Below are 26,060 nucleotides of genomic sequence, written 5' to 3'. Positions count from 1 at the left end.
CCATGGCAACTGGAGCAGAATGCTAGTTATTAGCAAATGCAGAAAGAAAAAGGGGAAAAAACACACGTTTAGTCTTCGTTCACGCTAACAACGGGCTGGTCCTTGATTCTGCTTTTACCCACACAGCTTTCAATGGAATAATGATTCTTCATTATTCTTGACACCTTCCCCCTACCATCAGACCATCTTTGTATAAAAATATTGCTAGCCTGAGCTTCAGATAAATACAGCAAGTTACAGGACATGAAAGCGTGTCGGCACTTCTCGCACATCCATTAAGTCCTTTCGCAAGATCACACACCCCTGTACCACACCAAGTAAGCGCCAGTTGAGAACTCACAATCAGTGATACATATCAGGATTCTATCTTCTCCTGTAAGCATTAAAAGTGTGTGCCAGGAAGGGAGAATCCATTTCAACTTGCTGCAACAGAGCTGTTAAAAAAATATTTAGAGTTGTTGGACTACAATTCCCATCAGCCCCTGCTGGATGCCCAGCAGGGCTCAGTCAGTAAAGCATGACACTCTTGAACCTCAGAGTTGAGGGTTCAAGCAAAAGCTTCCTGCATTACACAGAGTTGGACTAGATGACCATCGTGTTCCCTTCCAACACTACAATTCTAGGATCACCTGCAGGTCATCAATGAGGGACAGACTGGTCTATAATAATGGCCAGGAAGCATGGGAGCTGGAGGGGGCAGATCTGGATGGAAGTGCCAAGACAGGAGCAGGACCCAACCAGGTCAACAGAGGGGGCTGCAGAAGAGCACCCCAAGTTCCAACTCTGTGAAATAGCCTCTTAAGGAGACCAGTCTCGAACTGGCCTTGGCTATACTTGCTTTGTCTGGATGGGGTGAGGGGAGAAATTGCAAATTGCTTAGTACTACAAACTAGAACCACAGAGACCTGGGAGCTGGAGAGAGCAGCACTGTGCCAGGGAATACAGGGAGCTGAAATAGCTCAGGAAATGTTCTCTGGCATTTAGGAATCAAAATATGAAAGCGTTTAATGGAGCTCTGTAAATTATTCAGAAAAGCTTAAATGGAGACCGGCGCAGCATAAGCAGAGCATAATCTCGGACCAAATATAGTCACTTTTTTATATAGATTATGGAACTTGGGATTTTGCTGCTTATAGCGATGTGCTACATTCCGTTTAGCAAATCTCAACCTTTCCCCCCCCCCAGCTCATTTCACAGACAAACACCAGGGGGCTTGCTATTACCTTTCCCCACCCAAATACCTTTATTTGTCTTTCCACCACCAAAAGGCTATGGGAACCGAGATATCAGAACCGAGCAGACACTAGCGCAAGCAAAAACCACAAACCACACAGCAGACATGTGGCTGGCCATCTAAAATGCAACCATGTGGGGGCCAGACACCACACGACAAGCCCCTTGTGATCATAGGTCCTTCCTCCCACATAGCTCTGGTGCTTTTCCAACACAACTCCTTCCTCAAAACCAACCCTTCCCCACATGATCGTTAGTTTTTCTTCTTACTACCAACAGTAACAAATGTCAAATATGGGCAACAGTATTAGTCTCCATCCTTCCCTTTCTGCCTCTGTCTGCCTCTCCCCTTCGACTATTTGTTACAGGCCGGGGTGGGGGACCTCAGCCCTGGCCTGGGGGCCAAATGTGGCCTTCTGGACACCTCTATCTGGCCCTTGGAATTTTTTTTTGGCAACAACCACTCTCTTCTACATCCCTCGCGAGCTCTGCTTGACTTTATGTCTGTTTGCAGAAAGGACTTCCATATAAGGGCTCTTTGGCATGGGTCTCACTTGGGAAAATATTGGTGGGTGGATGGATGGATGGATGGATGGATGGATGGATGGATTGAATTTATATACCTCTCTATACCCACAGGTCTCAGGGCGGTTCACAGAATAAAATCAGGATATAAAACCACAAAATACACAATCAAAATAGCAGCAACAACCCAATAACCCATATTTCCTCCTTCCTTCTTGCCCAGAGATCTTTCAGGGGGTCCCAATGTTCTCCTGAGGCTTCCCTTGGGTGCTGCCAAGGCCCTCCTTCTGTGGCTGGATCTCCCCTTTGCTCCTCCTCCCCCTGCTCGCCCACCACATCCCCTCCACCCCCAACCAGGGACATTATATTAGCATCTTCAATACCCACAAAACCAGTCTACAGCCCAATAAATTGCTGTGTCCCGGTTCTGTACTTTGCCCCCAAAATGGCACCAGGCACATTGAAACTGAATATACTGTAAAGGCTGAGAGATCGATTAACTAGCTAAAATTTTGAGTTCTCGTTGCCCACATTGGTTTTAGAACAGATGCCATCTTTTGACTCAGGCTTGCTGGGGCGAAAATCTTGTTGGATGCTAGTGCCAATATTTTCCCTCTGCCACAACCAGTAGACAATGCCTGAAAGTGCATTGCTTTGCTAGCCTGCAGGCAAAGAATCAATGAGAAGGTGCAACAGGGTATACCTTACCTGGTCTACTGTTCTCACAAAGCCTCTTAAGCAAGGAGGTATGTACTACCTTGACAACATGTATAATCTTTCTAAGATTAACACTGTTATGGGTTTGGGCGAATGGTCTGTGTGATACCATAGGTCCCTTCCAAACCTGTAAGTCTGTGTACAGAAGACTAGAAACTATAGAAGGAAGATTGTTGAACCAGTCATAGGCCAGTTCCTTGGTCAAGCTCAGCTAAGGACCTGCCATTTGCATCTTGAAAGAGTGAGCTCTGTTGCCATAGAGGCGTATGGGTGGGCCTGTCCCCATCTCACCTGACTGGATGCCACACAATAGGACAAAGGGGAGAATTCTTTGTGTGGCTTGGACTGATGATGGAAGCTGGAGACACAGAGACATGTCTGTTCTGCGCTGAACCTGAGCCACAGCTGGTGGCTCCCTTGGAAACTGAATGGGAAAGCAAGATCTTGCAGAGTGTCAATGCTGTGAGCCTATGCTCAGGTTATGAATAAAACCATATAACCTAACAACACCACAGTTTCCACTGGCTTTCATGCCAAAAGAAACCTAAGCCTAGCTAAACACAGGCGCCCCTGCTATCTCTCACCACTCCAAGATTGGGATGATTCACCGGAATATTATGACAATATATTACATCATATTTCAGGCTATGTACCCCCGTTTAGACTGGGGCAAGTAGCCCTTTAATGCTACCCTACTTACACCATGTCAATCCACACTGCTGAGCTAACCAGTACAAACCACAGGACACTTGTATAAAACCAGTGGGGGGGGGGAGAGAAACGCCAGCAACGCGCAGAAAACCAATGGAAATTCCTCAAATTAAAAAAAAGGAAAGGAACACTTCTTCCTGCGACCTTTTTTAATTTTTTGCAAAAATAAATAAATAAACCAGCACATTTCTCATTATATCAGGCTGCCCGATTGCAATGTTTCTGCTCCAGAGCACCAGCCTGGAAAGCCATTTTCTGAGCAAGGCTCCATCTCTGCTGTTACCAGCAACCGCCGCGTCTGCCATCCCACTAATCCAGAAATATTAATTAAGATGACCTTTTAGGCTTGAATTGTCAAGGGTGCAGCCATGCTTAAAAGGAAAAAGCCAAACAGACGCAGATATGCAAAACGACAAAAAATAAAATGGGAGCGCGAGGTCAGGGCTCCGCCAGTTTCTTCACACCCTTTAGGGTGTCGAGAGACTATGTTGTGGCACCTCAATAGAGTTTACAGACCCACTTTCCCCAGGCAGGCAGCTGCCTTGGGCGACACAAATTCAAGGGACACCCACTCTGCCGGAAGCAGGCTGCTCATTCGCAATTGCAAACCGCTTTTGGCATGGCTTGCTCTCTGCTGGGAACCAGAAGAGGGAGGGTGTGTGGGTGTGTGGGTGCAATAGGACTGCAGCTTACTCTAAGTATGCACACGGAGGTCTAGGCTTCTATCATCACTTCTGGCTTCCTGCATCTACTCTCCATAAGCCACTATAATGGCAGGTCTGTGGCATTTGGGTCTGGTGCGCACACACTATCTGATTGTTATTCTGTATGTCGTTCTCGGGCAGACACTCCCACCATTCCTATTTCTCCATTTTCCCATTTGTCCCAGATAAATCACAATCCTTATTTTGTCCCTGTTTTGCCCACAGGGTAATACATTGTTAAAAGTTTCCTTTTCCCTGTAGTGCAGAGCTTTCCAAACTGTGTGTCGTGGCATGTTAGTGTGTCGGTGTGTTGCGCAAACGCTCCCATGCTCCTCCCAGGGCTGGAAAGGGGTTAATTTGACCTCTGGTTTGCTAGTAAAACTGAATTACTGTGTCGCGAAATGATGCATGTCTGAAAAGTATGTCACCAACTAACTTTATTTGCCGCCCATTTGACTGGGTTGCCCCAGCCACTCTGGGCGGTTCCCAGCAAAACGTAAGACATCAAACACTAAAAGCTTCCCTTTACAGGGCTGCCTTGAGATGTCTTCTAAAAGACAGGTAGTTGTTTATTTCCTTGCAATCTGAAGGGAGGGCGTTCCACAGGGTGGGTGCAAATACTGAGAAAGCCCTCTGCCTGGTTCTCTCATTGTGAGGGAGTTCAGTGTCCGGGCTGAACGATGGGGGTGGAAAGGCTCCTTAGGTATACTGGGCTGAAGAAGTTTAAGGCTTTAGAGGTCAGCACCAACACTCAGAAACATACTGGGAGCCAATGCAGTTTTGTTTATGGTCCCGGCGGCCGCTGCCAGTCACCAGTCTAGCTGCCGCACTCTGGATTAGTTGCCAGACATATCATTCTTCAGCATTCAGGTCCCGCTCCAGGGTCTCAAGGGGGAAGTTCACACAATCCTTCCTCCGCCATGTGGAAAGACTGCATGAGGGGGATTATAGCACCATGTGGGATAGATGTAGCCCCCCTACCACACTCAAATGATATATACCACAGCCATACCCCTATACTGGAGCCACTTACATCAGAAACAATTGGGGCAGAGTCCCTCCTTACATGGAAGAACTCTACAGTACCTTCCATGGTGGCGAACAAACAGCGGAGAACAGCTTCCATAGTGGATGGCCTGGCTGCAGCGGGGAATGTTTTCTTCAATACATTTGGGGGTGGGGAGAGGTAGCATGGAGCTCCCGAAGTAGTTGCACCTCAAAACAGGACACACTGCTTTTACCACTAATGCACATCAACACTACAGTTCCATGCACAGTCTATGCACATGTCCACTATTGCACACAGTGGAGCGGCTGATCCATAGTCCTATTATGCCTTTATCCCAAAACAGCCATACTCCTGGGATGACAAGACAATGGCAGGCCAAATGAACAGAGCATTCAAAAGCCTGAGGAGTACATTCTCCTAAGGATGAGAATGGGGTGTTACAAATCCCTATTTCTTTTGTCTGTGAAATTCTCAGGACTATTGCTCAGCTTCTGATATTCAGAATTCTGATGGGACGCCTCTACCGGTCTCGTGTGGGTGGCAGGTTTGATTCTCCCACTTTTCAGCACAGTAATTCCATAATAGCTCAGTGTGGCATCCTACACGCGTCTGGGAATTATAACATTTACATTAAGCTCATGAGGAATGTCACTGGGGAAGTTATGTGCCCAATAGAGAGGAGTCTGTGTTGTGTCCACAGCAACCAATATCATGTGGACAATCTAGCCCCTCTTTCCCCCCCCCCCTCTTCTAGGAGCACTGACTCAAAGAGAACAACCCCTTAGTCTGCACAAGCAAAGCACCCATATCAGCGAAGAGCAAATTCTGAGGGAAAGAAGGCAAAAGCTTCTGTTTCAATATTACCTCTGCTTAATGGGGTATGTTTCCACAACGCAAAGTCACATTAGAGCATGGGTAGGCAAACTAAGGCCTGGGGGCCGGATCCGGCCCAATTGCCTTCTAAATCTGGCCCGCAGACAGTCTGGGAATCAGCATATTTTTACATGAGTAGAATGTGTGCTTTTATTTAAAATGCATCTCTGGGTTATTTGTGGGGCATAGGAATTTGTTCATTTCCGCCCCCCAAAAAAATAGTCCGGCCCCCCACAAGGTCTGAGGGACGATGGACCAGTCCCCTGCTGAAAAAGTGTGCTGACCCCTGCATTGCGAGTGGGAAGGAGAATGGCATGTTCTACACAGCTAGAGCAAACACCACAACGTAAGAATGTCGCACCTCACTTCCCCCGCCAGCTCCCAAAAATGTGGCAAGTCTGACTTGGCATCCACTGGATGAAATATGATAGCCATGTTCAAATATATAAAAGGATGTCACATAGAGGAGGGAGAAAGGTTGCTTTCTGCTGCTCCAGAGAAGCGGACACGGAGCAATGGATCCAAACTACAAGAAAGAAGATTCCACCTAAACATTAGGCAGAACTTCCTGACAGTAACAGCTGTTCGACAGTGGTCTCTTCCAACTCTATGATTCTATGATTCTATGAAATGTGATAGGGCCAACTGCTTTGTTATTATTACATGTATTTATTTAACATTTATATACTACTTGATTTTTTAAACAAACAAACCTCAAATCGGTTTGCAAAAAAAGAGTCTATCAATCAAATGACATGTATATGCCACCTTGCCTCCAAACAGTTCAAGGTGGCTCCCCCTCCCCATTTTATCCTCACAACAACCCTGAAACTGGTTCTGGACTGGCTGAAAACCAGTGGCGTAGGCGGCAATGAGCTAGATGAAGCAAGAGCTGAGATATACCAGGGATATACTTGGTACAAGGCAGTTTCTTACGTTCTTATTATTAATGCAACCTGCCATCTCTTTAAGCAAATAAATAAATAAATAAATAAAGTCCTATCCCAAATAAACACATTTGACTGAATACAACAAATACGCAAATTTTAGTTAAGATAAGCCGTGCACACTTTTCCTCAGAGACTATTTCAGTCAGAAGCGAGCAGCAAATGCAATTTTCCCGGGGCGACTTTAGGAGAAAGACTACCATTAATATGGTTTTGCCCTCTTCATTAGGGACCTCTCAGTGGAACTAAAGAACAGGCACCTGTGACAAGGAAGCAAGATTTCATTAAGAGACTTGAAAAAGCCAATTTACTCACCTACTGGTTTGTTAAATGATAATTCAAAGATGCTCCCAGTATACCAGAGAACGGCTGTATCCTGAACTAAATAAATTCAGTGCCAAAGGCTGCAGGTGTTTATCCAGAAGAGGTCTTGTTATTAAATTAGAGCCTGAAATTCTGCCCTATTGAAAACCTCTTCTGCAGCCCTGAACACATTCCAGTAACTTAATACAGCCAGTGTTTTGTGGACACACAACCACAGATAAACTACGCAAACTAAAAACACACGTACAGCAAAGATTCTCTCTCTTCGGCATCCAACAGCATCCATCTCTGCAGCACACAAAGCCCCAAACACTTTGGGTGTTCCATCCTTAGAGCTGGCTTTCGCTCCAAAAAGGGTTCTCTCAAATGTGCCCATTCCTAAAGCAGTAGTTCTCAAACTGGCCTCTCTCCTTAGGTTCTGAAAGCCTTTCTTTCATGACCAACCATCCCTTACAATATGCAGAGGAAAGTTGAGTGCCATCCTAGGCTATCATCTCAATAGGCCTAGGCTACCTGTTAAGTCTTCCATAACCTGGTTCCCCTCTAGATGTTCTTGAAGGTCATCTCTCATCAGCCAATAGCCAGGGATGAAGAGAGTTACGAGTCCAACAATTTCTGGAGGGCACCAGGTTAGAGGAGACTGACATACATACTGTTCCCCCAATAGTGTGCTCCAAAACCTGCTACAGAAGACTTTATTTGCATAGTAGATAGGTAGAGGTTCCTTAACAGGTGTGGACAATGAATGAAAGATGACACAGTTCAACAGAGCTGTGCATATGAAGTTGTCTCAACCCGCTGGTCTATTCTTGCCCAATTCTGTCTACTCAGGTAGGCGCTGACTCTCCAGATACCAGAGATCAGCTTGGAGGAGATGATGGTGATTGAACCTGAGATCTTCTACATGCAAAGCATGAATAGATGCATGAACTTGTCTTGGATTTGGATCCAGCCCTCTTGCACCTGGCTCAAGAACTATGCATCTACACCGGAGGCAATGCATCTTCAGGTGTTTTGAACGACAGCTCCCTGTCAAGCCAACTCGAGGATGATGAAATTTTGAATCCATCAACATTTGTAGAGCCACAGTAGAGAAGCAGGTGAGGATGCAGCTTGAAGAAGCCCTACAGATATGCTGATCCACCGAGTGAAATGAAAGCCACCTGCAATGCGTGCTAGCCTGCCATTCAATCAATGCACACATGTGTGTTGGTGATGCAGATGGATGGGAAGGGCCTTGGACTCCTGTGATCACTTGTTAAAATAAAATGGTCATCCCACAGTCAGGAGAAAGGAATGGGCCTGTCTGTAGCCAACTGTGGCAGTAGCAGCCCAAGAAGTAGTGCTAGTTTTCTCCATGCCTGGGCAAAATGACTTCTGCTTGCAAATTGGACTTTCCCCTACTCTGCTCCCCTGCACGCCCCCTAAATCTGTTCTGTGGGGTTCCTCCAACCCTCTGGAGCAAATTTGGGGCTGTGTGGGGCATGCACAGGGGGAAGAAAGGAGGTGAGAATTCCCATTGTGCAAGTGAAAGTCATTCCACTCACACAATTATTTAGTTGGGTGTGCCCAAAGTAATTTGGCACATGAAAAATCCCAAGAACACTGTAAAGGTACAACAATGATCAGAGAATAATAGAATTATGGAATTGCAGAGTTGGGAGGGGTCTCGAGGGTCATCTAGTCCAATCCTCTGCAATGCAGGAATCTTGACACATGGTCCTTCATCCAATTTGAAACCATACCAGACCCTGCTTAGCTTTGCAATAAATTGAGTAAGTTTTTTTTTTAAAAAAACAACTACTGCCCTTTCATGATAGCCAAAATTAGCCACTTGAGGTGGTCACCTCATTCTGCCTAACTGTAGCGGCAGCCCAGCTTAAAATCCTACCAATGGGGGAGAGACATAAGCACATTTCCTCTCTACTGTTTTGTGCAAAAATATAAAGAAATAAAACAGCATTTCTGCTTGTCAAGATAAAGTCTTGATAAGTCTGTTAACTGCAGTTATGTATAACAATGTTCCGATGTGGAAGGCATAGATGCAAGCCAGGTCATTTTACACAACAGTTGCCCATTATAAATTAATGGTAATCTGACACATCTATGGGCAATTCGCATGCAAGGGAGAGATGTAATCCCCAAGAAAGGTTAGCAGAAAGCAGTTCATGTTGTTCGTGAGAATTTTCTGGATGGTGAACCACTGCACATTGAAGAGCATAGGGGAGGTGTAGGTCTTCTGAGGGCATATCTAGAAAATTCGTAACATGAACCCTGACCAAAACAATGTAATGGCGGTGCCATACACAACAAGAATCTTATGTATATGCAGGCTCCACATAGCGGTATAAAACCTGTTCGAAAAACTCATAAAATGGCAGGACCACATGGAGTTTGGGGCATGATGGCTGGTGAGAGGGAGGAGATGGGACCACCACCACCACCACCACAACAACAACAACAACAACAACAACAAGAAGCTTGGAACTAGTCAGATAAAAAATTGCAAGCTAGCCTTCTTTTCCTAGGAGGAATGAAAAAAACATAAAAACCTCCGAAATTTTCTCAGATATAATGAGTTGTGCTCAATGAAGTCGCCCCAACCATTAGGCACAAGGACTTCTGCTTGCGCAAGAATGCTTCCTTTCCCTCTCCTTGTTAGCAAAGTCACTCAAATGACACAGACGAAGACCAGAGAGAAAGGAAATCCTGCGAACACTTTACTGAGGAAAATGAACAAAACACAGACTACTTCAGACCTCTACACAGAAGGGAGACATTCACTTAAACAAACAGAGGGAAAACTACCTCAGAGCTATACAGCCAATCAGGGCGCTTGCTATCTCAGTGGACACCTTGCCAGTCTGTGGCTGCTAAGCAACACCTCCACCCATCCTGCTCTTGGCTAGGTAACTTTAACACAAGGGCTGCATTTATTGCATTAGTTTTACTGGTTATAATGTTGGTACTTTGGTCCTGGTTTCTAATGTGTCTTTTACACCTTTTGTGTTACAGAACCGTCGCTTTCTGATCAATACACTGCCATGTTTCACTAAGTTTTAAAGGGCAGGAAAGAACTGCATGCCAGGATATTGCCCCGAATGTCATCAAATGTGCAGTGCAAAACTCCTGCGATTTTCTGAGTAAACGGGGCTGGAAAATGGATTCTTTTTCTTGGAAACAATAAACATGCAAACAAGCATTAAACTTCCTCCAGATTTCCAGACGTGTCTTTTGCAGTGTGTGAAAGATCACATAAAATAAGGAAATCATCAAGTAAGGAAACACTCGGAAAACAGAATAGGGTGCTGTCTGAATGCAGACTATAAAAATGTACCCTTCAGTTAATGAACGATCCCTGCTGTTGCAGTTCCAACACTTCTTCCGCGTCATCCCTCAAATCTGCTTTGGGGGTTCCCCCCAAGTCTCTGGAGCACTTTTTGGGGGGGGTGAAGGGGCAGATAAGGAAAAGGAGAGGAAGTCTCATTGTGCAGGTTTAAGTTCTTGAGCTAACAGGACGATTTTCTTGGATACAACCCAACCTCTTTTCAAAAAGTCTGGCCAAGCACTACTTCAGATTCAAAATGAAAAGCATTTGCTCCCTCCTCTAGGTGTTCCTGGACTACAATGCCCATCCTCCACAGCCAACATGGCCAATGGTAAAGGACGATGGGAGCTGTAGTTTAACAGCATAGGCAACACATTGGCGATCGCCGGTATAAAGCATTTTCCTAACTAGCATGCAGATAACCATTAAGAGGAGCGGAAGAATATGGCCCAAGTCTGAAATTTCGTCCGTGTGGCATCCCATAATGATGCAACACCCGAGGCCAAAGAGATCAGAGGCTTTTTAAAAATGCACAGAGAGGAGGGGAAAAAATTCTAGGTCAGTTCAGGGCCAGCTGACTGCCTCTAATTTATTCCTAGATAACATCCCTTTTGTGTAATAGTCAGACTGGGTCTGGAAACAGACAAGAGACATTCTCTTAACACACACAGCTGCAGAGAGCTACCAGCAATGGGGCCCGTGTTGTTAAGGTTAGACATTTTAAGAAATAGAGTGCTTTAAGATTTTCTTCTTGACAGCTCTTCACAAAGTCTTGCCACTAATATAAACCCTTCTGTGTGAACAGCCAGCTTTACGGAAGGCCTCCTGGGGCATCTAAAAGATGCCTGGATCCGTGCTATTTTTTGGTATGTTGCTTTGGTTATAAGCTGAATAATGAAGCAGAAACACACTGAGTACGAAACAAACCTTTACAGGTGTCTTATTATGTCTCCCTCGTTTTTATTCCTCTCAGGCAAAATATTTTCCTCCTTCCTTCCGCCTCCCCACCAGTCCTTTCCATAAGAGTCTCACAAGGCGAGTATTCACAGATGCAAAGCATTTCCTGGCATTCTCCTAGATCAAGGTGCATTACACGGAGACTGTAAACAAGACATTTAATTTTTGCCTTTGCAATAAACTGCTGTTTTCCCCCTTCTCTAGCTTCCCAACTACTAGTCAAGAAACAGCATCTTACTGGCATTTGTCAATTGTGCCAAATTGCAGTTTTTAAAAGATAACAAACGTTCTATTTGACAGATGCTGGAAGAGTTTATTTACACATTTATCTCCATCTTTTTATCCCAGTACTGCAGTGTGATTTATCCCCCCTAAGCAATAACATCTCATATTACAACGATGATTTAAATATATATATATATATATCTCCTGCTTTGCTTATCAGCTACTCTCAAGTCACATACTGGATGTGTTATTTATATGCTATCCAAATGGGAACAGAAGCCAAAGCAATTATGACGCTGCCTGGCCAAGCACAAACACCTCTCCAAAATCAAGCCAATATTTTTATTGGGGACAAACAAGGCTCTTTGTATGAGAGAGATGGTTCTTACGGGATATTCCAGCATTGCAGGAGGTTGGATTAGATTACCCTTGGTGCCCCTTCTGACTATGACTCTATATATTACACAAACATTTTCCGTGTACCTGTGCAAGTGAACAGTCCATTGAAACATATTGTATTGCTATTGACAAATACAGTCGTACCTTGGTTTTCGAACAGCTTAGTTCACGAACAACTCAGAACTCGGATGTCGCAAACCTGGAAGTAGGTGTTCCGGTTTGTGAATTTTGCCTCAGAAGCTGAACATCCGGCGCGGCTTCCAACTGGCTGCAGGATGCTCCTGCAGCCAATCGGAAGCTGTGCTTTGGTTTCCAAACGTTTCGGAAGTCGAACGGACTTCCAGAACGCATTCTGTTTGAAAACCAAGATACGACTCTATGTAAGTTTTCTGGTGGCGATAAATCTGCAATTCTTGGGACAGTTCATACATGAAATCAGCCCCCACTTCAGAAAAGGATGATCAAAATTACCCAGGGGGTGGAGCAAATCCCCTATTAGTTACAACATTGGGGGCTTTTTAGTTTGGGGGGGGGAGAGAGACCAGCAAGGGAAAGCAGATAAGGAGAAGATATCCAACAAAACAGAACACTAGAAGATCCAGGATGGACAAATTAAAGCACTTGGGCCCAGAGTACATACTTAAACGATAGAATTCACTCCCACAAAAGGCAGTGATGTCCACCATCTTTGATGGATTTGTATGAAAAAAGGATTAAAGAAATTCATAGGCCCAGCCTTGGGAGATAACAATCAAGTAATACAACCACATACAACTGCTAACAGGACTAATAGCCTTCTGCTGAAGTCGCAGAGCAGATACAAATTGTATGCAGAAATCATATCATGTTACAGTCTTTCCTGGACTTCAGACAGGCAGTGTGGGATGTAGTGTAGTGTGGCGTGTAGTTTTGAGTGATCTGTGTTAAAATACTCACACCTCCCTGCACATGACAGCCAGTATGGTTTGGTGATTAAGAATGTTGGACTAGGACCCGGGATATAGCACAGTTCAACTCCCCACTCCACCATGACATTCACCAGGTGACCTTGGGGTAGCCACTGTCTCTCACAAGGTAGTTGCGAGGAAGAAAAAAAGAGGGGGGCGATCCCATGTATGCCACCTTGAACAACTTGGAGCAGGAATGGGGTTTAAACATAGCAAATCAGTTTAGAAGCACACAAGGAGAAAGTTCAAGAGCCAAGGACAGCTGAAACCATCCCTCAAGCCAGGAAACTACCCGATAACCACGGGTTTACTAAACACACGCAAGCAAAAACCAGTATGCAAAATGGCACCATGTCAGGCTTATCCAAAGTTTGTCTACAACAATTTGGTCCAATGCTCCTATCCACTGGGTTCAAGGATCGCTTTGCCCAACCAGTAGAGAGATGAACACTAGAGATCCACCATTCCTCTGGACGCAAGACCGTAAATAAGATGCTAAATTTGCTCCTTTAAGCACGCGAGTGGCACCATTAAAGTCAGTGCTCTTTGGTTCCTTTGCAAAATTCCCACGGTTTCACAAAACTACTTGCGCCGTATGGTCAGAATTAACTATTGTATCTGCAACCCTGAAACAAAATGAACAGTAGTATCATGGCGTGTTAACTGAAGATGTCAGGCACAGGAAGCACAGAGAGGCTTTTGTTTTGTAATAATAATAATAATAATAATAATAATAATAATAATAATAATAATAATAATAATAATTTTTTATTTATACCCCGCCCTCCCCAGCCAAGGCCGGGCTCAGAGCGGCTTACAAGCAATAATAAAAACAAGATGAATGATTACAACTTAAAAACAAAAATAAAATACAACATTAAAATAATGGAACATTAAAATATTAAAATGTAGCCTCATTGCAGGAGAAGGAAAAGAAAAAAGAAAATGGGGGGAGGGAATCAAATTGGCTCCAAGCCAAAGGCCAGGCGGAACAACTCTGTCTTACAGGCCCTGCGGAAAGAAATCAGATCCTGCAGGGCCCTGGTCTCATGAGACAGAGCGTTCCACCAAGTTGGGGCCAGTGCTGAAAAGGCCCTGGCTCTGGTTGAAGCCAATCTAACTTCCTTAGGGCCTGGGACCACTAGGGTGTTGTTATTTATGGACCTTGAGGCTCTCCGTGGGGCATACCAGGCGAGGCGGTCCCGTAGGTACGAGGGTCCTAGGTAAAAAGGTCAAAAGCAGCACCTTAAATCTGACCCTGTACCCCACCGGGAGCCAGTGCAGCTTGTAAAGCACTGGGTGAATATGCTCCCATGGCAGAGACCCCGTGAGGAGCCTCGCTGCAGCATTCTGTACCCGCTGGAGTTTCTGTAAGAAGTCTCAGCAGCCTCACGTTGATAAGATTGCATTCATAAAAGTTGCCCAGGCATGGGAGAAAGCAACATTTTCCCCACAAAAACAAATGTCATCAAGTGATAAGGAAAATCAAATTGTGGGTCTACCAAGCCAGAAGGCAACACGGAGCTGCAAGACAAAACCATAGCATATTTTATTTGCTGACAGATAAAACTCACAGAGTTCACAGAGAGCCTTTAAACAAGCTGCATGAAATACACAGTACTTCGGTTTACGAACTTAATCTGTTCCGGAAGTCCGTTCTCAAACCAAAATCATTCTTAAACCGAAGCACACTTTCGCTAATGAGGCCTCCCGCCTCTCAAACCAAGACACTATTTCCGGCTATGCGGAGTTTGTAAACCAAATCATTCTTAAACCGGACTGTTCTTAAACCAAGGTACCACTGTACTGAATTCAATGGAAAATGTTCACAGGTATGTGAGTATTTTGACAACATTAACAGAGCACAAGATTTGCACGCGGAAGTTCCTGATTCAATACCAGTATTTCCAGATAGCCCTGGTACAGACTCCTGTGGGACAGAGGGACAAAACAAAGGCAGCTTCCTGCATTTTAACACAGGCTTTATGTAAGACAGCTTCCTACGAAGCCCAGTACAGTATAGCTCACATGAACTGGCAGCAGTTCTTCAGGGTCTCGAGCAGAGATACCTGCTACCTAATCCTTTTGACTGAAGATGCCAGGGATGGAACCAGGTGCCTCATGGCCACGAAGTGGTTTTGAAACCCTCCCTCCTCTCTCATGCTCAAGTCACCATTCATATCTATATTACAGTCCAGGTTAATTTATATGTGGTAAGTACACAACTTTTCCCAGTAGTGATGCATGGAAGTGAGAGCTGGACCATAAAGAAGGCTGATCGCCGAAGAATTGATGCTTTTGAATTATGGTGCTGGAGGAGACTCTTGAGAGTCCCATGGACTGCAAGAAGATCAAAGCGATCCATTCTTAAGGAAATCAGCCCTGAGTGCTCACTGGAAGGACAGATCCCGAAGCTGAGACTCCAATACTTTGGCCACCTCATGAGAAGAGAAGACTCCCTGGAAAAGACCCTGATGTTGGGAAAGATGGAGGACACAAGGAGAAGGGGACGACAGAGGACGAGATGGTTGGATGGAGTTCTCGAAGCTACAAACATGAGTCTGACCAAACTGCGGGAGGCAGTGGAAGACAGGAGTGCCTGGTGTGCTCTGGTCCATGGGGTCACGAAGAGTCAGACACGACTAAACGACTAAACAACAACAAGTACAGAACTGGATTGTGACTCACAGTTGAGCGCATGAACCAAATCCACAGGAAAGCTCAACATGTGAGATGGTGAAAGGTGTTTCACCTGGGTAAGTAATCCAGTTGTGAGCATGTATGTGCCCCTCAGGGCTCTGACTTTTCCATGTGCGATCAGTGACTGCTTCCCTTTAGTAACTTACAGACACTAGAGGCCACCCATAATGATCCGACTTTGCCCATGAGTTGTGGTCGACGATTGCCACACACACACACACACACACACACACACACCAGAATAGAGGACAAGTCTAGTTTGTTCAGTACGCAAAAGCAGCGATACATTCTGAAATGCTCTGCTTTATGCATTATAAATTTTAAAATGTCAGGATTTGATGCAGAAGTCTGCAGGACGTGCGAGCTGAGAAGGCTCAGTAGCTCAACTGATGACGTCCATGCTGAATTCAAAAAGCTTTTAACACATTAGTTACATTCTGACACATTGCCTGCAGGTGGAAACTGCGCTTCGTAGATGGGCCCTTGATATTCTCCCCCCTCCCCATGTTTCATTAGTTCCTTGTAACAACAGCTGGTTCACGACAGGTTTCACAATAGCCAGCTACAAGGAAGGGATCACATAACCTTCCAGTGGGAAGCTTTCCATTAAAGGTCAAGTATGGAAAGGCAACAGTAGACTTTCATACTTTCACTTCTGGAGTCGGGGAATTGCCATTGCTATGAATCCCCAAACCACGCTGCTGTTTTGCATTAATGTGGTTAAAAATTCAGGTTAAATGTCAGGATTCCAAAAAGCTGCAAGATCAATTTTTTAAAAATAAAATAAAAATCAAATCTGCACACCTAGTACATTTAGCTCTCCAGGGCTGAAAGTGGATGTCAAAGAATCATAAAATTGTAGAGTGGCACCCCCAAAAATCATCTGGTCCAACCTCCTAAAATGCAGGAATTGCAACTAAGGCATCCATGACAGATAGCCATCCAACCTCTGCTTTAAAACAGCCTTTCTCAACCTGTGTTGTTGAACTACAACTCCCATCACCCCTAGCAAGCAAGGCCAGAGCTCAGGGATGATGGGAGTAGTAGTCCAACAACATCTGGGGACCCACAGGTTGACAACCTCTGCTTTAAAACCTCCAAGGATGGAGAACGCACCACCTCCCAACAGTTCCACTTCTTCCTGATGTTTAGCCAGAATCTCCTTCCTTGCAACTTGCATCCATTTGGTTGAGTCCTGCCCTCCATATCAGGCGAAAACAAGCTTGCTCCATCTTCCATGTGACAACCCTTCAGATATCTGAAGATGGCTATCATATCTCCTCTTGTTGCAGGCACAATTTCCACTCTTCACATTTCAATGGCCTTCCTAGTGGCAATGTTCACCAGTGGAGCTGCATAAAGTTTTGCCTTAGTGCCCCTTCTTATTACAAAAAGAGAAAAGGAAACAAAATCTTTCATGGAGATGCTTTGTTGGTGTGCAGTACAATTTATATAAAACTACCATCGGACATGGGTCATTTTTTTCAGTGTTCGTAAGGAAAAACCAGACAAGAAGTGAGCTCATGGCTGTCTGAAGACTTGCATCTCCCCGCGCCCAGCAATAGTGCTACCCTTAAGACTCTTACAAGACAATGGCGAGTCTAACTTCACTGCCTGGAACGCGCCAGCAGGGAGCTTCTTGCGCCAGTTCCTCTCTTGTCATGAAGCTCCCTGCAGTAGCTATTAAGACTTCATAACTTTATCAATGCTTGCTGGGCAAATCGCTGTGAAAGAAGAACTCCAAATTGCATTAATCAAGTGAGACAAGCTGAAGGGATTAATTAACAAAGTAGAAAGAAAAAGAGAATTTGGTTTTGGTGTCTTCGGGTGTCTTCCCGTGTAAGAGTCGGGGTGTCTGTGCGACGTTTCGACGAGGTCTCACTCGTCATCTTCAGGCTGGTGCTTTCGGCTTCTTGTTACTGGAACAGAGCAGAGTCTGGTGTTTGAGTTCCTATAAATACTGTTGAGGGGTGTGGTGTATAGCCTCCAACGTTCTGGGCAGAGAGGAAGTTCCTAGATTAGTGTGCCTTTTCTTCTTTTGTTCCTTAATTACTTGAGGGATATCTTGGGTGATTTCATGAGTGATATTCTGAATACCACTGGGTGGGTCATTAAGTGTAGATTAGTTGCTAAAGCTTTCGTGTCTTGACCTCTTGAGCTTGTGAAGAGTTTTTCTGAGAAGATGGCTGTGCTGCATTTAGTTGTGCTCTGGCTTGGCTTCGTGTATAGGGGCGAGCTGTGGTTTTGTGCCTTGTGCCAGCCAGATCTGTGTAGGGATTGCAGGGGGGTGCAGCATCCGGAGGTGCCACTATAGTTTGGCTACTGGATGGAGTCTGTAATATGTCTGTGGAGAGGGTCTGGGTTTGGGTCTGGTGTGGTTGATTGGTGACGGCGTTCTGTGTGCCTCTGGTTCTGGTGTCGGTTTTTGTGGGGAGGGCTAATTTCCAGATGTCTGGCAGGCGGGACGTGTCGTCACGCTTGTTCATGTTGTGAGGGTGTTTCTCTATCTCGATGGCTTCCATGATTATTCTCTTGTGGTGATGTTCCATGTTAAAGAGCAATTTGGAATCTGCAAAATTAATTTCGTGTCCTGTTTCTTTCATGTGTTGGAAAAGAGAGGAAGTTTTTTCTTCTTTTTTGACGGCATTCTTGTGTTCTGCGATACGTGCATTTATTCGTCTGTTTGTTTGTCCAATGTACGTGGCTGGGCAGACTTTGCAGGGTATTTCATAGACCCCTTGGTTTTCCAGCTGGATTTTGTCTTTTGGGTTTCTGAGGATATTGGCTATTTTTTGGTTGGTGCAGAAGGCTGTTTTGATATTGTGTTTATGGAGGATTTTGCTGATTTTGTCTGTAGTGCCCTTGATATAAGGAAGGAGGGCCATGCCATTGTTTTCTTCTGTGTCTTGGTTTTTGGGGGGTGTTTCTTTTTGGATTAGCTTCGTAACCCTGTTTTTCTGGTATCCATTGGCGATTAACACATTTGAGAGATTCTGTAACTCAGTTGTCAAGTGGTCTTTGTCAGCCAGGCGTTTGGTTCTGGAGATGAGAGTCTTGGCTACGGAGTTTATTTGTGCAGGGTGGTGGTGTGATTGTGCATGTAAGTAGCGGTTGGTGTGTGTTTTTTTCCGGTAGATAGTGTGTCCTAGGGAGCCATCAGGTTTTTTGTAGATTAGGACGTCAAGAAAGGGGAGTTGGTTGTTGTCTTCTATTTCCATAGTGAATTGTATTTTGGGGTGTAGGCTGTTGAGATGTGTGAGGAAGCTATCTAGTTTTTCTTTCCCGTGTGGCCAAATTACAAAGGTGTCGTCAACATATCTGAGCCAAAGTTTGGGTTTGTGTTCTGACTTGTCTAAAGCATTGGTTTCAAAGTGTTCCATGTACAAATTTGCGATGACCGGTGAGAGGGTCATCAAAAGAGAATTTGAATCCACACATGGGCCAGGTTGGTACAAGCAACACAGTGTGCTCATTTGACACAAGAGTGGCTGGTGGTGTTCCCTTGAAAGCCCTACTTAGCTACTGGACCCGCCAGAGAATTACCCAGAAGGCACCTTTTTCATGCCTCAGGGTCCCTCCCCTTCCCTCAGGTGAATGCACTTCCATTTCCACTTCAGAGTAACCTTGTTTAGTGTGATGTTCCTACCAGACAAACTGTAGCTGATCTCAGCCACAGTTTGTTGAAGCAAGGCAGCTCCAGCAACTATGGTCAACACAAGCAGCAGAAAGGAAAGTTTTCAATTCTGCCTCGCAGTCGCATCCAGAAAGAGGGCACAATCCCAAGGCTTGCTGTGGCTTGTCCTCATGACATTAAACCAAGGCTTGCTATTGCATCGGAATGTGGCTGAAAAACTTTTGATAGCCAAAATTATTTTTGCCTCAAGCTCCTGCGCTAACTTACTCCCAAGCATTCGCGGAGAGAATTGCAGCCCTAAAGCACTTAACCGAGGCTGAATCACGTCCCTAGTTAGCATGAAACTGCATCATGACTTACTTTTGCCTCAAAATACCTCACCGGAGAGGCACCAACTCCCACTTCCAGCATTTAAAACATTAGTTGTTCCAATAAAAGGTGTCGCCTTGCTTGCCCTGGGTATCAGAACTCAACATAATATTATTAGCCAAACTGTTGGATACGGTAATGAAGCAAAAAAGAAGTATTGCTGTTTTACTAACCGAACGGGTACAGATCATATTACTCAGATCTTGCTCCACCTACACAGACTTTCTTTTTGTTCCCAGGCTCAATTAGAAGACCTGGTGTTGGCCTTTAAAGCCTTAAACAGTCTGGGACCATGTTTGTGTCAGAATCTCCTACTCTAGCATCCCCCAACCTGCCTCCCCCACCCCCCGGCCAATGTTTCGGATAGGGATTGTAATCCAAAACATTATGGAGGGCACCAGGTTAGGAAAGGGTGATCCACTCTCATATGGACCTGCCTGACAATTAAGATCTCGTTCAAAGACTCTGATCACCATCCAGTTAAGAGGGGCAAATGGGTAAGACAAGGCCTTCTGGACAGGTGTGCCAAAGCTACAGAAGGAGACCCCTTTCAAAGTCCACTAGGCTCCCTCATCGTTGGTCCTTGGGTGTCTTCAAAGACCTTTCTGTTCTTAGAGGCTTTTCGTGGGCAATTTAAAATTCTGAAGCTTTAACATTTGGTTAATTTTTCATTAATGAGACTCTTATATTTTGAGATGGTTGCAATTGGCATCTTACTGATTTTGGTTTTTAATTTGGTGCATTGCTTGTAAGATTTTTCCAGGAAACCTATACTGTATATTTTTAACTGTTCAATGTCAGTTCTGAAAAGGCATTTCTATTAGCCAATAAATTAACTGCAGTGCTGGCAATCAAGTTTCTAAAACCCTTCCTAAGGGTTGGTGGTTTGTTTTTTCTTTAAAAAACGCAACAGAACACCACCCACTAAATCAAGAGCAAACTAGTGATTGATTTATTGATTCCTGCTGCACCTTGCCTCAGATTGGGACCAGCATATTGACACTGTGTGGAAAAGGAAAATAAGTTGAGAATAATTGCTGTCCTCACAGCGGGGTTGTGGATTTATGCTTGTGGCAAAGGTGCTTCTGGGGATGAAAAGCACACAGCACAAACTACAGGTGCAGGATTGGACGTGGTTTCATATTTCACAGTTGGCTGCCATCACACTTGACCTTTTGAAGAGGCCACAGAGGTGGGCAGGCTGGCATAAATCACTGCTTCTTTAAAATGGGACAAGCTGCATCCACATCGGGGGTGGGGAACTCCACTACTAGACAGGAATATCACTTAAAATTAATCACCACCATCTTCCAGGAGATGACAACGTAGTACGTGCCTTTTTTGCAGTGGTTGTTTCTTTTGTTTTTTGTTTATTTTCAAGGCAGGAGTTCCACCCATTTATTTCCAAAGCAATGTTTTTCAGGGGGATTTGCAGTGAAAACAGTTACTTGCAAGTTTCACACAGACAAGCGTCTTCTTCCTCTGGGCTGCTTCTCACATTAATGTCTTCCCAAACAGGGAAAACGAAAGCATCTCTGATGCATATTGCTGCCTCTGCTTATATAGCCCAGGGCAATGCCCAGATGCTGCCAGTCTTATCAGAACCAGGTTCTGCCTTGGCCCAGGATCATCTAGCACAGTGTTTCCCAACCTTTTTTGGGCAAAGGCACACTTGTTTCATGAAAAAAATCTCAAGGCACACCACCATTACAGCCCCGTGACGTCAGCGCGCAGCGTCACGCCGGGAGGGACGCACGAAAGTGTAAGTTTCAATTTTTCCCCCTCCCCCTTGCCTTCCTTCTGTGCCAACTGCCAAAAAGCCAAGAAAAAAGCCAAGACTTTAGGGCAGCAGGTCGACACGGAAGAAGCTCCTACCTAAGGACAGGTGCGACGGCCGTGTCCTCTTCTGCCACACTTGGCAGCCCTGCCTCACGGTCGTGACTCCCACCCTGATTTCTCCCCGCAGGTCGAGCAGCACAGGCAGCCCAATGTGTCCAGCCCAGACACAAGCCCCGCTTCCCCACTCTAGATCCTGAATGCGACCAAGTGCTCTGGACTCCCGAGCAGGGTAGCAGGCATCTGGTAGCCTCTGGGCTCCTCGCCTGCTTGAGGGATGGCATTGCAGGCAAGCTGCCGGCCATCGCCATCGCCGCCCCCTCATGCGAGTGGACCTGCCCAGAGTGGTGGGCCGGGGGAGGCTCGCTCTCTGTGGGGATGTGGCCTGCACGCGCGGCCCCGCTTCCTCCTGCCCAGGGCTGAGCTCCTTACCCGCGATCTCGGTCTCGCGCACGCGGATCCCACTTATTCCGAAGCTCGCGCCACTAGCCGGGGCTCTCACACCGTGCCAGGGCGAGGCGGCGCGGCCCACTGACGTCATCGCGGCTCGCCGCCGCCCTCGACTTCCCTGTTCCCTCCCCTCCCTCGGGTCGCCGTGGTTACCGAGGACTGCAAGCTGCTCGGGCAAGCGTGGGGCATTAAGTGGGAGAAGGAAAATTAAAATTAAAACTCGCCTGAAGGCCGCCTCTCCGGATATGAAGCTATCTTTCGAATTTTTTAATTTTTCCCGCGGCACACCAGGCAACATCTCGCGGCACACTAGTGTGCCGCGGAACAGTGGTTGAAAAACACTGATCTAGCACCTGAAGTTCTCCCTGCTCCTGGCCCTATTGCTCTCCCTCACCCCCTAATTACTGTAACCACTTGTTCACCTCCCCTCTCTGAGCATGCAAAGAGTGAGAAGTGTCAAGAGACTTAAGAGGCACCCCTGACTTGCCTTGGGGTCTCCCTCTGGGAAATGGTATTCACTGGGCCAGGTAGGAGACAGTTTGCTGCAACTGTCTTGCAACCCTCTTTTTCAGAAAGCTGAAAAAAGGGGAGCCATCTTGAGGACAGATTGCCCCCACAAAAACCTCCTGCAGCCAGCACTATTGCCACCTCTTCACAAAGTTGTTCCAAGGGACCATTATCCCATAATAATGAAAAAACTGATCATCCGGATCCATTTCAGGTAAACTCTACTTCCTGATTAACTGAAGAATCCTTTGGAAAAAAATCTTTTTAATTGCCTATGTCAACTTCATGTGACAACTCCACCCACCAGTCTGAGTATAAATGGTTAGAATGGATGACCTCTGATCTATTTCGGTTAAACGAAATATGTAAATAATCCACCCCCCGACGGGCAAAAAGAAGAAGTGGCTTTATTTATGCCGTTGCATTTAAATCACTCCAGACGATAAGAGAATTTAAATCGAGACTCCCGAATTTCAAGGTCCGAGGCTGTTCCTCATTTACTGCTGTGGTTCTGGGTCAATATGTTATCACAAAGAGAGGGAGAAAAACGCCACAGCTAATTTGGTCAAGCATCGTCTGATAAAAAGCAACATAGGCAATCTTCCCACCCTGTGCTGAGGAAGAGAGAAGTAAACAATCACAGCAGCCAGATAACTGTGCTTTAATCTTTATCTTTAAACTGGACTTGGGAGCAGGCAACCTTTCAAATACAGAACACTGAATTGTAGTTAAATGTTGCCCAGTCACCAAAATAATAGTAGAATTGAATTCCTCACACCCAAAACCACATTTTAAGACTGAATAAATTTGCAACAATTACGTTTCACCCCCTACAGTGGCACGCCCCTAATGCCACAGCAGTTATATAGGCCAAGTTATGCCAGGTATGGGGTGAAACTGGAAGAACAGGAAGCAAACCTGTGTGAGAAAATTTAATATCCCAGGGAATAAATATGCACATCACTCTGTTGCGTTGCCTCTGATGGGAATCTCAAACCTGCTTGCTTAGCCTGCCAGGAATTCAAATCCATGTGTTATATCTATCCTCCCTTGTCCCAAGCAGGAATTTCCAACCCATAATGCATTTCCCCATTCTTATTTCAAGGCTTTCTTCATGCATGTCTTGGCAAACGTACAGAACATGCATTTGTTTAATGGAGTGTACCCATCAACACTAAGACAATCAGAGCACCTGACGCCATACAAATACATGGTTGCTGCTGATTTTTTGTCCTTTCAGAATTAGTGACTTTGATTATCCTGGCCAATCAGGGATCATGCGGTCAACATGATGACATCACAGAACAAGAAAGCAACTCCAAAGGGGGAAAAACGCACACAAATGTATCTTACATCACAGACATGGCTGCCAAACACCAAAAGGAGAGACACGATAATGTCAGAAAATAGCAAAAATACAACAACATGCAGAAGCTGTGTACAGGATTAGTTCCTGCAATATATAAATACAATTCACACCATGTTATTTTTAGCACCAAACATTCAGAATAATAAAGTTTAGTTGCAGACATATGGTTTGTTATTTGGATGTGAACGCTCATGGGAATAAGCTCCTATAGCAAACATGTGTACCAGCTAGTTATCGAAGAAAATAATTCAACCATTTAATATACTTATAACTGAATATACTGTTGTAACCAAGCAAATTCCAAAAATGTGCAAGTCTCTTAAAAGGAGTTCACAGCATAAACAGTGTAATGAGAGCGATTGGAAGTTTTATATCCAAAATCTTTATTTGATTGTGATTTGAGAAGATGCAGTTTCTTTTTGTAAACAGTTTTTTTCTTTTCTTTCTTTCGACTCTTTTTTCTTGTCTTTTCTTCTTCTTGTTCCTGCTGTAAATGATCTTTTAAGTCTGTATTTTAAACTAATAAAGGCTATTTTTTTTAAAAAAGGAACTCACGGCCGCCTTGCTCTGCTCGTGTCTATTTAGTCCCCACGCCGCAATGACCTAAGCAATGGCTGGTGGCGAGAGAGCTTAACCACAAGCCCAAGGTCAGACTTGTGACAATACTCTGAGTATGCACAGCACTGGATACAGACCTTGGATGGCTTTAAAGGGGGGTTAGAAAAATTGAGACGGCTACCTCCACAGTCAAAAGAAGTAATGCTTCTGAAAATTAGCTGTTGGAAAATGCAGGAAGGGAGAGTGCTATTGTGCTTAGGTCCTGTCTATGGGTTTCTTAAACCTGAGATTGGTAGGGGAAACAAGAAGAGCAATTATATTTTCCCCCAATGAATGTGCCAGGTTTTCTCGTGTCATGGAATTACATTCTAAAATATTAGGGCAGTCAAATGGAACATGCACCATTCAGCACCTTTGATAAACAAAACAGCTACAGTGGTACCTCAGGTTACAAACACTTCAGGTTACAGACTCCGCTAACCCAGAAGTAGTACCTCGGGTTAAGAACTTTACCTCAGGATAAGAACAGAAATCGTGCGGTGGCAGCAGGAGGCTCCATTCGCTAAAGTGGTACCCCGGGTTAAGAACGGTTTCAGGTTAAGAACGGACCTCCGGAATGAATTAAGTACATAACCAGAGGTACCACTGTACTTGGGGAAGGGGGAGACAAAATAATGAGATAAATGGACTACTAGCTGACAACTGGGACACTAGTTGATTAACTGGTGATATAGAGTTGAATATCTGATAGCACCAAGAACCTGCTTTTTGTTTTTACTCAATCTACCATTTGATCTAACAGCACAAATAGCAGTGCTTATTTGGCAATACTTGGGTGGTAAAATGGCCAGCCATGTCTTGGTGGACTTCAGCACAACAGTTTTCATACTCCTATAGGCTGGTGTCCTCTTTCCCAAGGTGTTTCCAGAGGAATGTGTCAGCCGCACACACAAACACACACACACACACACACACACACACACACACACACACACAGAGTTATTTGGTGCCAGACAGCAACAGATTCTACTGCCCCTGAAGCCTTCAGAAATGGCATGCAGCTTAGATCAAACCGATATGAGTCACAGCCAGAGATACAGATTGCTTACCCAATACTCTACTTCCCACACTCAATGACTGCAACTGATCCAGGTTCTCGTGGTCAACACAGATCACAATAAGTGAGGCTCTTTAATAACCTGTAGAGCACTTCAATTCTGAAAATGTTATGAACTGAGGCTGGATGGTTGTACTCTGTTTTGTATGGAAGGTTTAAATTGCAGCTCTCAAGAATCATGCACCTGGTTCCAGGAGGTAACTGTCGAAATGTAGGCATGCCAAGAGGTACACACATAAAGCGGGGTTCTTTGCAGGCTACAGGAGCTAAAGTGAGCCTTTAAGACGGAACGGCAGGGTGTTTCGCAACCACAGCATTTCCTACTTGCACAATCACGAAGACGGCACGAAGCATGCACTGCCATTACCAGGAAGCGCAATGCAACTGGGGCTTTCCTGGCGGCCACAAATTGCACAGCATATGCCGTCAAAGGCATTTCGCACACACGTGCTGCTTCATTTAGAGTCCACACTGCACCCAGCATTTTGCAGATCCTTAGCAGCAGCAGCTCTTCCCAAAAAGCTACATCAGGAGTGCAAAGAGCTCCTCTGCTTCCTTTTTTAAAAAAATTACAAGTCAAGAGACAGAAACATCTGTCTTATCTGTGAATGTTGGACAGGA

General features: G+C 45.1%; 1 protein-coding gene across 6 annotated transcripts in view; it reads right to left on the bottom strand.

Annotated features, from left to right (window-relative positions):
- The window catches only part of TNIK (TRAF2 and NCK interacting kinase), a 289,071-nt gene that overhangs the window by 244,690 nt on the left and 18,321 nt on the right, over window positions 1-26,060 (bottom strand). The gene's annotated exons all lie outside the window — the stretch shown is intronic.

The sequence above is a fragment of the Podarcis vaucheri genome, assembly GCF_965113315.1.
Source record: "Podarcis vaucheri genome assembly, chromosome: 5".
Classification (NCBI taxonomy): Eukaryota; Metazoa; Chordata; class Lepidosauria; order Squamata; family Lacertidae; genus Podarcis; species Podarcis vaucheri.
The sequence above is the reverse complement of the archived record's forward strand: the minus strand, read 5'-3'. Positions and strand labels throughout refer to the sequence as shown.